This window comes from Drosophila innubila, chromosome X (assembly GCF_004354385.1).
Source record: "Drosophila innubila isolate TH190305 chromosome X, UK_Dinn_1.0, whole genome shotgun sequence".
Classification (NCBI taxonomy): Eukaryota; Metazoa; Arthropoda; class Insecta; order Diptera; family Drosophilidae; genus Drosophila; species Drosophila innubila.
In genome coordinates, this window is record NC_047626.1 from 11,254,589 (window position 1) to 11,269,868 (window position 15,280).

Below are 15,280 nucleotides of genomic sequence, written 5' to 3' on the forward strand. Positions count from 1 at the left end.
TTTGTGGTGGTGCAGGAGCTGTTGGGTGGGTGGAGGTGGCAGGTGGGGGACAGGCAGCTTGGGGCGGGGAGTAGAGCATTTTGCATAACGCGACAACATCCTGTAAGCTCTGCTCTCTCTCTTTTCTCAGGCCTGGGCAATCAAAAAACAAAACCAAAACGAAAGAAAAAAAAAAAAATAGCCACAGACAACCAGCAATATTTGAAACCACCAAAGTGGTGATGGTGGTGACGGTTGGTGCTGGTGCTGGTGATGCTGTTGGTGCTGTTGGTGCTGGTGACGGTGACGGTGGTTTTTGCCCCAGCGTCGCCATCATCATCATCGTTGTCCATCGTCGTGCATTTACAATTTTCTGCGAATTTCTTGAAATCTGAACGAGCAGAAGCAACAACAACACAAACAGCACACACACAGAGAGAGAGACAGAAAGAGAGAGAGAGCGCGGAGGAGAGAGACAAATTCAAAGTGCTGGAAGTCGCGGCGCACAAAGTCGATCTTCAAGCTGCGCCTACCCTCTTGACAACTAGCCCTTAGCCTTAGTGCTACACTCTTGCTGCCTCCCCCTTGCATTATCTCTACTCTGAGCATATCCCACCTTCTCCACAACCCCCTGATCATGAGGCTTAGCACGATCCCCCTCGGCGGTCCACAGTTTGTTGCGGACTTTTTTTGTTGCCTTTCTTCTGAATTTATTCAACAAACTGCCCGCCCGCCATCATCGCTTCGCAATTATAATTAAGTTTAATTGAGTGATTGACGTTTTTAGAGAGTGCGCGGTCACCCACAAATCTACAACAACGAGACAACGAGACAACGAGCGGCAACAACGTACAGCAAATGGCAACGGAAGAGATTATGAAATCAACGAACGGGCGGACGACGTTGACGATGATGACGGCGGCCCGCCATAATCACAACAAGTCAAAAAATGTTGAAAGACAACAACCACAGCAACAACAATAACTACAACAGCAGCAGCAGCAGCAACAGCAACAACAATGGTTGTTGTCCCCTTCGCATCGCTGCGAAACCCGCTTGAAAATTGTATTTCATACGCCCCGTTGTCGGCGTGGGTGGGCAACCGCCTCCATCAGCATCTCAGCCGAGTCTCCTCGACCAAACATTGTTGTTGTGTTCGTTGTTGTTGTTATTGTTGTCGCTGTCCCGTCTCCATCTCAATTCTCTGACTTGGTTGCATGTTGCACGTTGCACGTTGCAAGTTGGTAGTTGCCTCATGCCGCCGCCAGCCACTGGACATTGCACAAACTCGTCGCTTGGGTCAACAACAGTTGCAAATGTCTGTTGACAATTTCCATCGATTCGCTTTTTTTGCTTCGAGGGTGTTGAGCTCTCTAATACGATTCATAACCTTACATTTTGGGTGGTCCACGTGATCAGTTCGGGGACTACAGAATTTCCTTGATATCTGTGCATCCATAAATTCACATTCATCTCCCATTTCATTTCGATTTCCATCGAGCATTAGAAGTAAAATATGATTTTATCGATAGTTTGAGCTAAATTTGTTTACACCAAGGCTGCGAACCGGTTCGGTTCGGGTTTTAAAGTAGCCTGAGCCGGATTAAGCACGGAACCTCTGAAATTATTTACTTTGCGAACCGAACCGCTTTCTAAAAAAAGAAATTCGGTTCGAAAACAAAAAAAATTACATACATTTTATAGATTTCTAAGATTACGCAATTATTGGAGACTTCGGATTAAAATAAGTCATATTTAAATGTTCAAATAAATTTTAATTATCATCAAAAGTTGATTTCTTTAAAAAAAAATATTTAATTTGTTTAAAATGAAGAGAAAAATGTATAAAAATAAAAATATTTTTTTGTATAAAATTGCACCAGGGTTCGAACCCAAATTTTGAGGTCAGGGGCATATAAACCTATTAGCTAACCGAGCCGATGTCTTGCTCTATGGTTCGAACCGCCGAACCGAACCTTTAACAAAATTTTGGAGGTTTGCAGCCTTGGTTTACACATGGAACTATCGACAGTAATAGAAACAAAACCCAATAGACCCCTGTACTTTTTTTTAAGTACGGGGTCTAAAAATTATATTATGCTTAGCACACTTGAGTTCGAGATCATCATATTTAACAGTTGGTATATTGCATAACATGGTTGTCTATTAAATAAATCGAAATAGATAAAGTGTAATTCTACAGCTAGTATTTCAACTCTATCTGGCAGCACAGCTATACTTTTTCATATTATACCCTCAATTAGTTATGCTAATCCCAAGACATTTCGTTTCTAAAGTGAAAAAGAAAACTCCTTAATCGCTTCTGTCAAATTGTTGGTCCAATCAATGAATATCGATTAAAAGAATCGAGACACGCATCAACTTTTATGTTAATTATAATGTATCAAATAAATGATTATACAAATCAACCGTTAGGTGTTACAAATGACCAAACACGCAACCGATTTGGAGCTTTCAGAGCAACTGAGGAGGCTGAAAAGGGCAGAGAGGCGTAGAGTCGGGGAGACGGGGGAGACGACCTACATGACAGCGGCGTGAGGTTGCTCATTTTTAGGTCTTTCAACGCGATGATCGTTGATTTTGATTAGATGATGATGAGCAAAACGATGAACGGATGCTGCACCTTTAGCCTCCAGACCTTTAGCTACCAATTTTCATTCATATCATCCGCCTCACCTCACTTTTTCCCCCTATCTGTCTATCATTCTTTCTCCCCCTCCCATCATTTGTTGGTGTCGACGGTGCGTGCGTGCTTTTTATTACGCGCGGATGTGATGAGTCTATCGAGACTGAGACTGAGAGCGAGACTGAGAGACGAAATCCGCATCCGAGAAACCTAAAACTCTAACTGGCAGCTGAAACAACTGAAACTGAGGGAAATGAATGGCATTTTTATGGCCAGAGAATTTTAAGTGCGACGACGTTGGCCAAAAATGATGATCGCTTTGATTATCGGACACGCCACATCCAACGCTAGTTAAATACCACGAAATACTAGCTAACGTTTTGGCTTTTTTATGTGATTCCTTTTACGACACTTAAGGATCCCCGTCTCGTGGTCGTGTGTGATAAATAATATTCCAAAAGGAAGCTATTAAATAAACTTTAACTTTGCAAATGAGACATGAACAAAGCTGGAAAATTGGATTAGGAAGTAGCATACTTGCTTTAGGAGTGCAAAAAAAAAAGTAGAGAGTTCCCAAAAAGCTCACTGTTGAAAGAAATCTTACTTACTTTCCTGGAGCCTACAAATTCTGGAAGAAATCCTAAGGACACTCATAATTATATACATTATATTATATAAATATAATATAAATATATATAGTTTTTAAAAGTTTAAAGATATTCTTCAAGAGCTTTGAATCAGAAAAAGTAGTTATCTTAAACCAAATAAAGTAAAAAGTATTTCAGATTTAGCTTTTCAGCTCACGTATTTTCAGTGAAAGCACATTTAAGAGCAGCTTAAAGTTTCTTTTTGAGAGCATTATTAAAAGTGTAGTTTTGATGTAGATATATGAAAGACACTATGTACAGTGTACTCTCGATATATGCGCATACTACAAAAGTATAACAGCTTACAGTCAATTCAAATCGATGTGAATCCCGCACTTAAGTGTGTCAATGTGTGTGTGTGTGTGTTAAGGTGTGAGATTGTCTTTGCAATTGCCCGGCGGGTTTACCAATGATTTACGTAGGCGTCAAAGTTGCAAATATTTGTTGACAGCCGCATATCAATTGCAGGTGCAATGTCTAATCAGTTATGCAACAATGCGACTTAAACATATGCATATCTGCATACGCAATTTGCAATTGTGTTACCACTAAATCCATTCAACTAAATGAGGTCTATACATTGGCCAACACACAGATTTGTATATAGTTGATAAGCAGCAGACATGATAGTTTTCTATAGAATCAAAGCATAGAGTTAATACCAGATAAACTTATCATTCTCAGAGAAAAGTAAATATTTTATTTCTAACTTCTACGCAAAAGTACAATTACTTCTGTGTTTAATTGCTTTAGAAAATCTGAATAACAAATTATAATACAATCATGCTTAAAATATGTAAAAATTTCTTAAGATTGACATTCAATTACAACAAATGCGACCCAAATGACAATAAACAACTTTAAAATTTATATTGTATAACTTTTTTTACACAATTTTTTTAAACTTCACTTTTTTTATTTTGGTTGAGCTTGAGCTTTTTAATTATTACTCTAAAATGACACATCCGATCTTACATTTTCTAGAAGTTATAGATTATAAAACAAAAAAAATTGATTTTTCTGCGCTATTTTTACGATTTTTTGAAACAATTTTTCATTGTCAAAATATTAAAAATTATCTCTTAATTACTTCCTAAATTCCCTTCTACGAGTATATATTTGTATTTTTCAATTTTATGAATCTGTAGCTCTCTCTCATTTCTTAGTTAACCTCAGCTTTTAAGTTAAGTTACTTATTAGTTAGAATAAGTGTGAGAAATGTGAAATGTGGAAAGCGAAAAAAAACAATAGATCAGTTTCGATCAGTGTCGATAAGTTTGCCAACGATCAAGATCAAGATGTGGTCGAAGCACTCTCTCTAATGTCTATCGATCACTTTAATTACGCGTTACAGTTGCACGACTTCAGACCAGGCCAGAACTGTGACTCATTTTGGCCATTGGCAACGAATGGACTTTCGCAAGGCTCGCTTACAGTTTGAGCAGCATTGTGTTGGCCACCTCGACGCTGACCATATCATAATAAACCTGTTCGTTTAAGCTTGTTAAGGCGAGGCCCCAGTCCCATCTCCATCTCCAGCGCCAGCTCCAGCTCCATCATTATCATGCACATCATCATCATCGCAATGATGAGGCTCCTCTCGTCATAATCAAAAAACGAGCAGAAAAATGGAGAGAAAAAAAAATGAAAAAAAAAAAGCTACAGTCATAAGCGGGCGGACGCGAAGCCTCAACTTTGTTGGGTTGCCCTGCTCCCTCGGACCCCTCAGTCCCCTCAGACCCCTCTGCAGACCCAGCAGCATGTTGTGTGGCTCCAACTGTGCGCTGGGCAGAGGCGGTAACAGCAGCAGGCAGAAGGCAGAAGGCAGCAGGCGATACGAAGAAGGGGGCGTGCCGGGGGTCTTGATCTTGTTGTTGTTATTATTGCTGTGCTTGTCGTTAAAGTCGTTATTATTATTTGTGGCTCTTTAAGTGGCTCATTCGCTAACTGCACGACGACGTTGGCGATATTCGTGTGCCTGCGCCTGCGTACAGTGGGACCAAAGCGCAATAAACTGTCTATCCATTTAAATAAATTTTTATGTTAATAACTGAGTATTTTTAGTATAAAATATGGTTTAAAATAACATTTCATTAATTTGTATATAGTAATTTCAGCAGAGATTGTCAAAAAAAATTCTTATAAGCGCATTTTATGCATACTTAATCTTAAAAAAAATATATATATGAAAAAATAAGTGCAATAAAGAAAAAAACATATAAAGAAAAATATATATATATCAAAAAAATATAAATACTTATCTTTGCACTTGTGAGAGTATACTTGATAATAGTACTTTTCCCTTAGGCTACCTTACAGGGAATAAACAAGTCAGATATACTAAAAAATTTTATTATATAAAAACTTTTGTACGTAGCATATTAGAGTTAGCCAATAATAATCAGACATTTGTTAAATAAACACAAGTTGAATATTTCTTTTTATATTATAATAACCTATCTTAAATAGGCTTGTTTTTGACTTACAAAGTTTTTAGGTCTTAATGAAAGCATAAGTTGTATATAAAAGAGATCAGTTTTTTCCACACTTATATGGCAATTTGTGCCACTGTGCGCTTGGCCATATTCGTGTGCCTGCGCCTTTGGACTTGGCGTCGACGCTGACGCTGCGGCAAACGCTGACAGCGACTGCGACGGTGGTCCACTTGGCGCTCTCGTGAATTGATTCATAAAATATTATATCATTTTTTTTTTTTTGGTCTTCTCCTTCCTCTTTTGTTGTTGCTGTTGTTGTTGTTGTTTTTTGTGGATCGTTTGAGGCTTTGTAATTAGCGTGCATGTTTACCCGAATAATTTCACTCCATGGCGCTCGTTGAAGAAGTTATTATCAAGTCTCTGACTCTGTGTATTTTGGGGCACGAACCGAACGCGACGACGTCCGCCAATTAGCGGAACCCACTGTCCAAAATATATATATATACTTAAATATATTTATCTGTTTTTTTTTTTTTGTATTGTGGGCAACTGTAACGGAAGGAAGTGGCCCCGCCACTTGAAAGCTTGTGACTTGAGCTAAGTTCGACGCCAACTCGCAACTCGCAACTTCAATTCCGATTCCGATTTAGAGTCGCATCTTCAGCTGTAGCCGCTGGCAAATTGCATAAATCAGCGTGCCTGGGATCCGGGACTTGGGCCCCGGCTCCCTTAATTGACATACTCGTATATAGACCACCGTGCTGACATTTTCCGACGAACTGTCGCCAATTTATGGAGGGCAGCCAAAGGGTCACGTCATGCGTTCGCGCTTGACAGCAGCTCGTAACTTCTTTTCATCTCATTTCATTTGATTTCTTTCTGTTTTGTGGATCAGCCTCAACTGATTATCAAAAGCTTCACTCAGCTGACCAGCATTAGAGATGACGGAATAGTCAGCAGACTTGTTGAGTGCTCAATCAGAGCAAAGTTAGTCGAACAAGAGGCTTAAAAACACAACTAATTTGTGGTTGTAAAAAATTATAATAAGCTTAAGTTTGGAAGAGACGCGAGATGGACAGAATGCAAGAAAGAGAGAAAGGAATAGAAAGCTTTTTATTAAAATCACTTTTCATAACTCCTTTAAAATGTTTTCAAATCTATTCCAGAATTATTTTTCAATGAGATTTACTCGCAACTAAATCTTTTGACAAATATTAATTATTTTTATATTCATTTTAACTTTTAATTTCGATTTAGTAAAGCTTAGGCGAATATTAAATATTTGTATATGCATTTAAGCCTTCAATTCTGATTAAGTAAAGCTTTCAAAGAAGTTTTCAATCAACAAAAAGCACAAATTGTAGTAAAAAAATAAGAATTTTCCACAAAAGCTGCCTTTCTGCGACTTTTTTGAAGGTTTATTGGTCCTTAATCGAGTGAAATTCTTTCTTATAAATTTTTGGCATTTAAGAGTCGCTTATTGTCCAAGAATAAGAATTCCCCCTGAGTATTTCTAACTGAAACTTCATTAATTCTTCATGTTCACATTTTCTTTCTAGCCTGCACACTTTTAACATAAGCTTTCAAGACATTTTTCGGTTATCATAATTGATAATATTTATTAATTATTAAGAGCAACACTTTTCATCTACCTAATCAGCTTCCTAAAGCTCTTAATCAAGCTGTGTAAGCTGCTGTTTAATGAATTAATTCACTCTTGCAGCAATCAATGAAGCTTTTAAGCTCCTTCATGTGATTGCTGGGCGTAACGTCTTCATCTCCACCTTCGCTTTGATCATTAGCTGAAGAAAAGAAAAGAAATAAATATGAAACGGCGGCTCTTTGACTCCACTCCAGTTGAACGACCCTGTCGCTTAGTTATCGAGTTATCCTGCTGCCTTAAGCCTGAATAACCTACTGTACAATATGTATATCCTTTCAGTTGGATCAAATTACAAACAGAGTTCGCTTCTTCTCGCTTTCGTTTCTCTTTCATCGGTCGCTTTTCTCTGATCTTTTCGTTGTTGTTCTTCTTCTTTTTCTGGTTGTTGTTGTTGTTGTCAAGGTTCTTAAGGCAGTTGTCGTCTAAAATATGGATCAAAAGTGCCGCAATATCCTGTGCTTAAATTTCATTCATTCACTAAGCAGCTCAAACTGCCTCTCACTCTCTCACTCGCACATTCCCTCTCTCTCTCGCTCTCTCACTCTATGAATCTGTCTCTCTCTCTCTCTCTCTCTGGGTAAGCTTATCACAGATCCCAGATGATTTCAGCATTGACTAATAGAAGCTTAATTAAATGCCTAGTCTAAGCATCAGGTGTTCATCTCATTGCCTTGAAACAGCTGTTAAACACTTTATTAAATTATCCCCTCGATCTTAGTTAATTTGGTATATTTATAGCATTATAATTAACCATAAAAGGATAATATAATGCTTTTAAAACCCTTCAATTTATAAGTATGATGCACACAGACTTCACAAATATTTTGAAAATCTAAAAAAGGAACGCAGGATCGCGAATATCAGAAAGACTTCTGAATTTAAGCAGATACATTACCAAATTTCTGATTCTGAGTCAAATTGTAAAATAAGAATTATTTAGTGACTTTTATCGCAAAAAGTAATTTTAAAACTCATATTTTCCATAAAAGTTTGTTTAATTTTGATTTTAAAATATAAATAGAAAAATCAAATAGAGAGTTAAAATTATTATAAAAATTAAAATAATTATTATATGCGCTTCCTGTCTATAATTTTGTAGAATTCAACATTTTAGAACAAGTATCGAAAAATCTATTGCAATATCTAATAAAAAAAATTGTTAAAATCAGTTCTAATGCGATTTTTTAAAGTAAAATGCCTTTCCAAGAGCAAATACATATATTTATTTTTATTAAACCTATTTTGTAACTCGACTTCAGCTTCTGTAATCTGGAATATTTTCAATTCGCTGAGGTTTTCAGTTGTTTTCAGTTGCTAAATGAATGCGAACTGAATAAACGAATTTAATGCATGCTGTTTAACTGCACTTTTGATTCGTTTTGCTTGCAGCTTTAAGTTTGTAGCTCGTAACAAACCTTTCGCTCCCGCCATTCCCACCCCTTTCCTCCCTTTCCTCCCTTCCTCATCAGCCCCCTGTTTCCTGTTGACACCCCCAACTACGTCTATGCCAACGTCTTGTTTGCTGTCAAGTGGCGGAGCCAATGCATTGACCTCCTTCACACGCAAACACACAGTTGCACAACAAATACACACACACACACACACATACACATGCAACAAACAACACACACTTACATGGCACTAGGCAATAATGGTTGCTCGACTTGCAGTGCCAAAGTAGGGGCTAAGGGGCTGAAAGGGGTGGGGCAGTGGGCAGGGGAAAGGGGGGGGTTGGCACTGTTTAACAACCCCTTTTATGGGCTTATAAGTTACAGCCCGCCCTCTTAGTATATATATGTATGTACTATGCATATATGTGTACATATGTAAGCCCGCCTTTTGCATTCTTGTGATTTCCTGTAAAAAGTGCCCAAGCCCGGGCTCTAAGTGGCCTAATTAGCAACCGTGCGGCGATCAACACCACTCGGCACCACCGTCGACAACGACAACGACGACAACAACAACAACAACAACGACAACAACGTCGACGACGTCAACGCTTTTTATGGAGTGGCTAATGCTGCTTGCCACAGTAAACACACACAATCTTTCTCTCTCTTTCTCTATGTGTCTCTCTCTATGTGTGCATAGCACTTTACACACACACACACACACACATGTGTGCAAGTATTTTGCATATTATTTCACGCCATTGTAACGCTTTCAACGCGAGCAGCGGCAGCAGCACAAGTTGCCACACACAAAAAAAAAAACAATAAAAAAAAAAAAAAACTAGCAACAATGAGGCGGTTGAGTGGCATAAAAAGCTGTCGCCCAGACTGAGACTGAGACGACGACGACGACGACAGCACCTTCCAGCAGCGCACATAGCACATGCCACATGCCACACACACCACACACACACACACACACACCATGTACAACTTCATGTCCACTTTTGGCTTTGGTCTTTGGCGTCGCTGCCAGCACTTTGGGCGGTAAAATTCGCTCAACACACATCAGCAATGGCGTCGCCCATAGTTTACCGTTTGATTGCAAGGCTGCTCCCTCCTCCCTTCTTCCTCCCTCCCTCTCTCTCTCTCTCTCTGTATGCTTTGGCTTTGGCATGGCTTCCGTTTTGTTGCTGCTGCTGCCACACAGCCATGATTTGTTGCTGTTGCAGTTGCCTTTCTTTTTCAATACTTCTCTTTTCTTTATTTCTATTTTTTTTTTTGGCTGCCACAAGGTGCCGTGTATCGTTTAGACGTACTTTATTTGCATGCGCCTGTCACCAACTTCTTCTCTCTCTCCCTCTCCCTTTCCCTCTCTCTTCAACGCCCCCACCACGCCCCCTTCAACTACCTTGCAACAACAACAACACACAGCCAATCCCAAAGCGCACAATTTGCCACCTCCCTGGTCAAAAAGCCACCTCCGGCATTAACGCAATGTTGTCTATCAAACACCACCCCCAACCCCCCCACCAACTACCCCTCCACAACTCACTCCCTCTCCAGCCCCTCCAGAGACTTTCCAATTTGTCTATTTGTCTATCTGCCTTGCCACACCACACACTCGTTGCAACTCAATCAAATGTTATCCAATGCTTTCGATGCTTTAATTAAGTGCCACTGAATTGAAGTATGCTTCCCCACCCACCCCCTCCAACATCCAACAGCCTCCTCTACACTCATCTAATAATATTTGAATACATCCACATGTCTTGATTAAATTTAATCCATTTATATGGACAGCATGTTGAATGATTGCTTGAGCCATTTTGGATTACAGCGATTTTCCTCTATTTAATTTTAAAGATTAAAATAAATTGTGGAACAGAAATATCTCAAATCTTTTCTACACTAATAAAAAAAAAACATTCTGAAAGCCAAATTTTGGTTTAAAACAATGCATTTTGGTCTAAAAGACATAACATTTCGAAAGTTAGAAAATAAGTCCAAAAGATTCTTTGTATTCATAACATTTTTAAAGTTACAAAATAAATCTTGGTTTTGAGAACATTTTAAAGAAAATTAAGTTTTTATTATAAAATAAATGTGCTTATAATTTAAATCGACAGTTAAAATTTTTTTTTTTTTTTTTTTTTTTTTTTAAAGATTTGTTTATTGAATCAAAAGATAAAAAAAATAAGGAAGATTTTGAAATTTATAATTATCTTATTTTTGTTATATTTTTATCTATACACATTTTTTTTTTTTTTTTGGCTTGGCAACTTTATAAATATTACTTTACTGTATCTTAAAAAGAGTGAAACTCGAGCCCGCGCTTTCTTTCAACTGATTTTATTAAATCTAAGAGTAGTAGTACTAAAGTGACTGCAGTGGATATTTTCCCTCCACAACTGAATACCTCGACCTGTTCTACATATTAGATTCTATCTAATCTAGAATACTAGTTGCTAGAATCTTTTAGAATCGTTTCTTCAAATGTGTCTAAAGAAACTGATTCGCGAGAATCTTGCACTGTCTTTGGGATGCCAATTAAGTGACCCCCTCGGAGGAAATATTTAGCGTCAATGCTGTTTTGACCCGAGCGCAGAACAAAATAGACAAACAGACTGAGAAAGAGCGAGAGAAAGAGCGAGAGAGAGAGTGAGAGAGAGTGAGAGAGAGTGAGATGGGGGCTGAGTTGTGGCTGAAGTGCGCAATAGCTGCTGCAGTTGGTTGCCTCAATTAGTGGCACGCCTCTGCCCACTGTGTGCCGTGCCACAGACAACGCTGTCGCCACGCTGTCAACGTTGCAACGTTGCAAGCAGGCAAACGTTGCAAGCAGTCAAGCAAACGCTGCAACGTTGTTGCATTGGGCGAATCAAAGCAAAGTGTGCAAGTGTATGCCATTTTAGCTCAGAGCCACACACTTTGTGTGTGAATGACATGGCACAGCCAGTGGCAACAACAGCAACAGCAACAACAGCAACAACAACAACTAGTACACGTAAAAACTCTACAGTTGAAGTGCTCGCATTTTGGATGCCCAGTACCCGTATTGTAAATAAGTCAAAATTTTTCATACTAAAACTTGATTTTCTACCAATCGGTCCCATGACAGCTATATGATATGGTCGACCGATTTGTACGAACTTCAGTCAGGATGGACACAACCAAGTTAAATGCATATTCTATCAGTTTGATTTAGATATCTCAAAAACCAACAACTTTTTCATACTAAGACTTAATTTTCGATTGAGCGTCTCTATTGCAACTATATGATATAGTAAACCGATTTTAACCAAATTTGGTCAGGATATATAATACCAGCTCAGATGCATATTCTATTAGTTTGATTCTAATATCTTAACAAACAAAAAACTTTTCCATACTAAAACTTCATTTTCAATGTATCGTTCCTATGGCAGCTATATGATATAGTGGTACGGTTCAAAAATAAAAACAAACTTGATCTGCCTCTTGTATCCAGGAATCTACATACAAAGTTTGAAGTCTCTAGCTCTAATGGTTTCTGAGATCGACGCGTTCAAACAGACGGACAGACAGACAGACGGACAGACAGACGGACAGACAGACGGACAGACAGACGGACAGACAGACAGACGGACAGACAGACAGACGGACAGACAGACGGACGGACGGACAGACAGACGGACAGACAGACGGACATACAGACGGACAGACAGACGGACAGACAGACGGACATGGCTCAATCGACTCAGCTGTTGATACTGATTAAGAATATATATTTTTTCGGGGGTCTGCCACGCCCCCTTCCGCCTGTTACATACATTCTGTCAAACAAAATATACCCTTTTTTGCCCATTTTTAATGGGCTCAGGGTATAATAAAGTTCTCAAAAACTGTAATGAAAATAATTAGGATAAAGAAAGGATATATCCGCTAAGCCCCGCAACACAAAACAAAATTCTCTTTTAATCGCAATTCGAATATTTTGTATTTGATTTCTTATTCATTTTGTTCAAGATTTGCAACAAAAAATTAACAACAAATAACTCTCTCAGCTTTTTTGATCCACTACTCCTACATTTTATATTTTAAATGAATTTATCACTTAATGAATAGAAGATATACTTCAAAATGAATGCGCAAATTTGTAAATTAATGCTTAAACTTAAGCAAAATGTTTTCATTGCATTTTTATGTAAAATATATTGTTTCTGTATTAAGAAATAAAAAGTGCGAATTGATTATAATGTAGTGGGTCAAATTAGCTGTGAGCCACTATAAAAGTCAATTGTCTTCTAACCGTTGGAGATAAAATTATTTGCTAATGTCCACTAAATGACACATATTCCAAATCACAAGGGTATTGCTTTACAACTGATCTTTTAATACATTTCTATCAAGTTGTGGAAAAGCGGGCAGTATATTTAAAACAAGCCAACAAACCAAATTAAAAAAGCCTTCGAGTAATGTTGCCAAAAAAATAATTTTCTTAGGTCTTGTATGCCCATGTTTTAAGCTATATTCTTTTTATTTATTTTGTTTTATTGTAAAGGTATGTATTTTATATTTTAATTTCATGTAGGGTATAATCGCAGAGGTAGGCAAAGAAATGCATATTACATTTGAAAATATCTCTCAGATAAAATCTGACTGTACATTGAGGTACTGATGTTTATATGGACAAGCAGTGTGATAATCAAAAACCCATAAGTCTTGGTTCCCTTTCTGGGTGCTGGGCTGACAAACAGAGGAGCTGCAACAACAGCAACAACAGTCACAGCTAGAAGACAACCTCGACATGTGCACAAAAGCAGCAACAACAACAACAGCAACAACAAAAACAACTGCCACGTTGATGATGACAACAACGACAACACATGAAGGCGGCTTTGTCAACTCTCTCATAGAACAAGTGACTGAGACTGAGAGAGACAGAGTAAGAGCGTGAGAGAGTGAGAGAAAGGAGGGAAGAGTGTTGGATGACTGTTGGGTTCAAGGGGGTTCAGAGTGGGCGCAGTTACGATTTGAGGGTCTGGGAATATGGGCAACTGGCTAGAGATTGCAACTGCAACTGTTGCAACTGTTGCAACTGCAACTGGCATGCAAATTACTGTCGAGCATGCTCATCTAAATTAGCAGAACAACAGCAGCAGCACAGCAGCGAGCTTGTGTATGGGTGTGGCAAGTGGCACACACACACACACACACACACACACACACTGACACACACACACACGCAACGGTGGCATATGCATAATTATTTTTATTATTATTATTTTCTATGTGTGTTTCGCCCTCGTCGTCGTTGAGATTTTTGCGGCAGCGAGAAAAAAAAATGGCAAAAAAAAAAAAAAATTGTCGACCCCCGCAACGACCCCTGCCCGCCCCTCCCTTCATTACCTCGTCTCCGACAGCGACGCAATGTGCCGTAAAAATAATTATGGCTGCAAACTGCACAATTTCTGGGAGCAAACCTCAAACCCAAAGCTCGTACTTAGCCAGCGATGTAGGGACTAGGGGACAGTGGGCGGGGGGCGACAGGTAGCCGGGTAGAAGGGAGGGGGGGGCGGGGGGAATAGAGTTCCGTGTAATTCCACACCCGCTTGCAACGCTTTCTGCGCTCGTTGTGGTTAAATATAGTAGGGAAATCATCCTCTCTCAACTTTCCTCTTTGCTCACAAGAATCTAATGTGCAATTTTGTTGTTGTTGCTGCCACGCCCACTCAAGAGGATGCACACGCATGCAGTTAGCGGTAGAGGGGTAGAAGGGTTGGGCGGATTGGCTTTTGAGGCTCTTTGTGCGGCAACTGTACCCAAAAAGTCGAGGGTTAAACACACATGACGACATGCACCTAAAAGGAGCTGAGGCGATAACAGAGGCATCATTAACATATCTAACATAAAAGGGGTTGATAAGCAGGGTGGGGGAAAGGGGTTGAAGGGGAGCAGAGAAAGTAATAGGTATGAGCAATACTTGATTCGATTACTTGAGGTGCTGCCAAAGAAGTTCACAGTTTGGATAGCTAGAACAATGTAATAGTTATCAATAAGATGTATGCATTATTTATTATAGAAATTGTAAGACTATCTTTAAGAAGTATTAGATTTATTGAACGCAGCTCTATGGCTTTCTATAAGATATCCAAGAACAATAAATAAATCTTCTCAGTTACACATAAAAGCATAATAAGTCGTTTGATTTTTATGCCCGTTACTTAAAAAATAAGTAAAAGGGTGTATTGTGTTCCTTGGAATGTATGTAACAGGAAGAAGAAGGCACATCCGACCCTAGAAAGTATATATAATCTTGATCAGCATCGACAGCCGCGTCGATATAGCCATGTGTGTCTGTCTGTCTGTCTGTCCGTCTGTCTGTCTGTACGTCCGTATGAACACAAGGATCTCAGAAACTATAAGAGGTAGAGTAACCAAATTTGCCACACAGATTTCTATACACCCCACGCAAATCATGTTTGTTTCAAATTTAAGCCACGCCCCACTCCGCCCCCGCAAATCGCGAAAAGCCACCA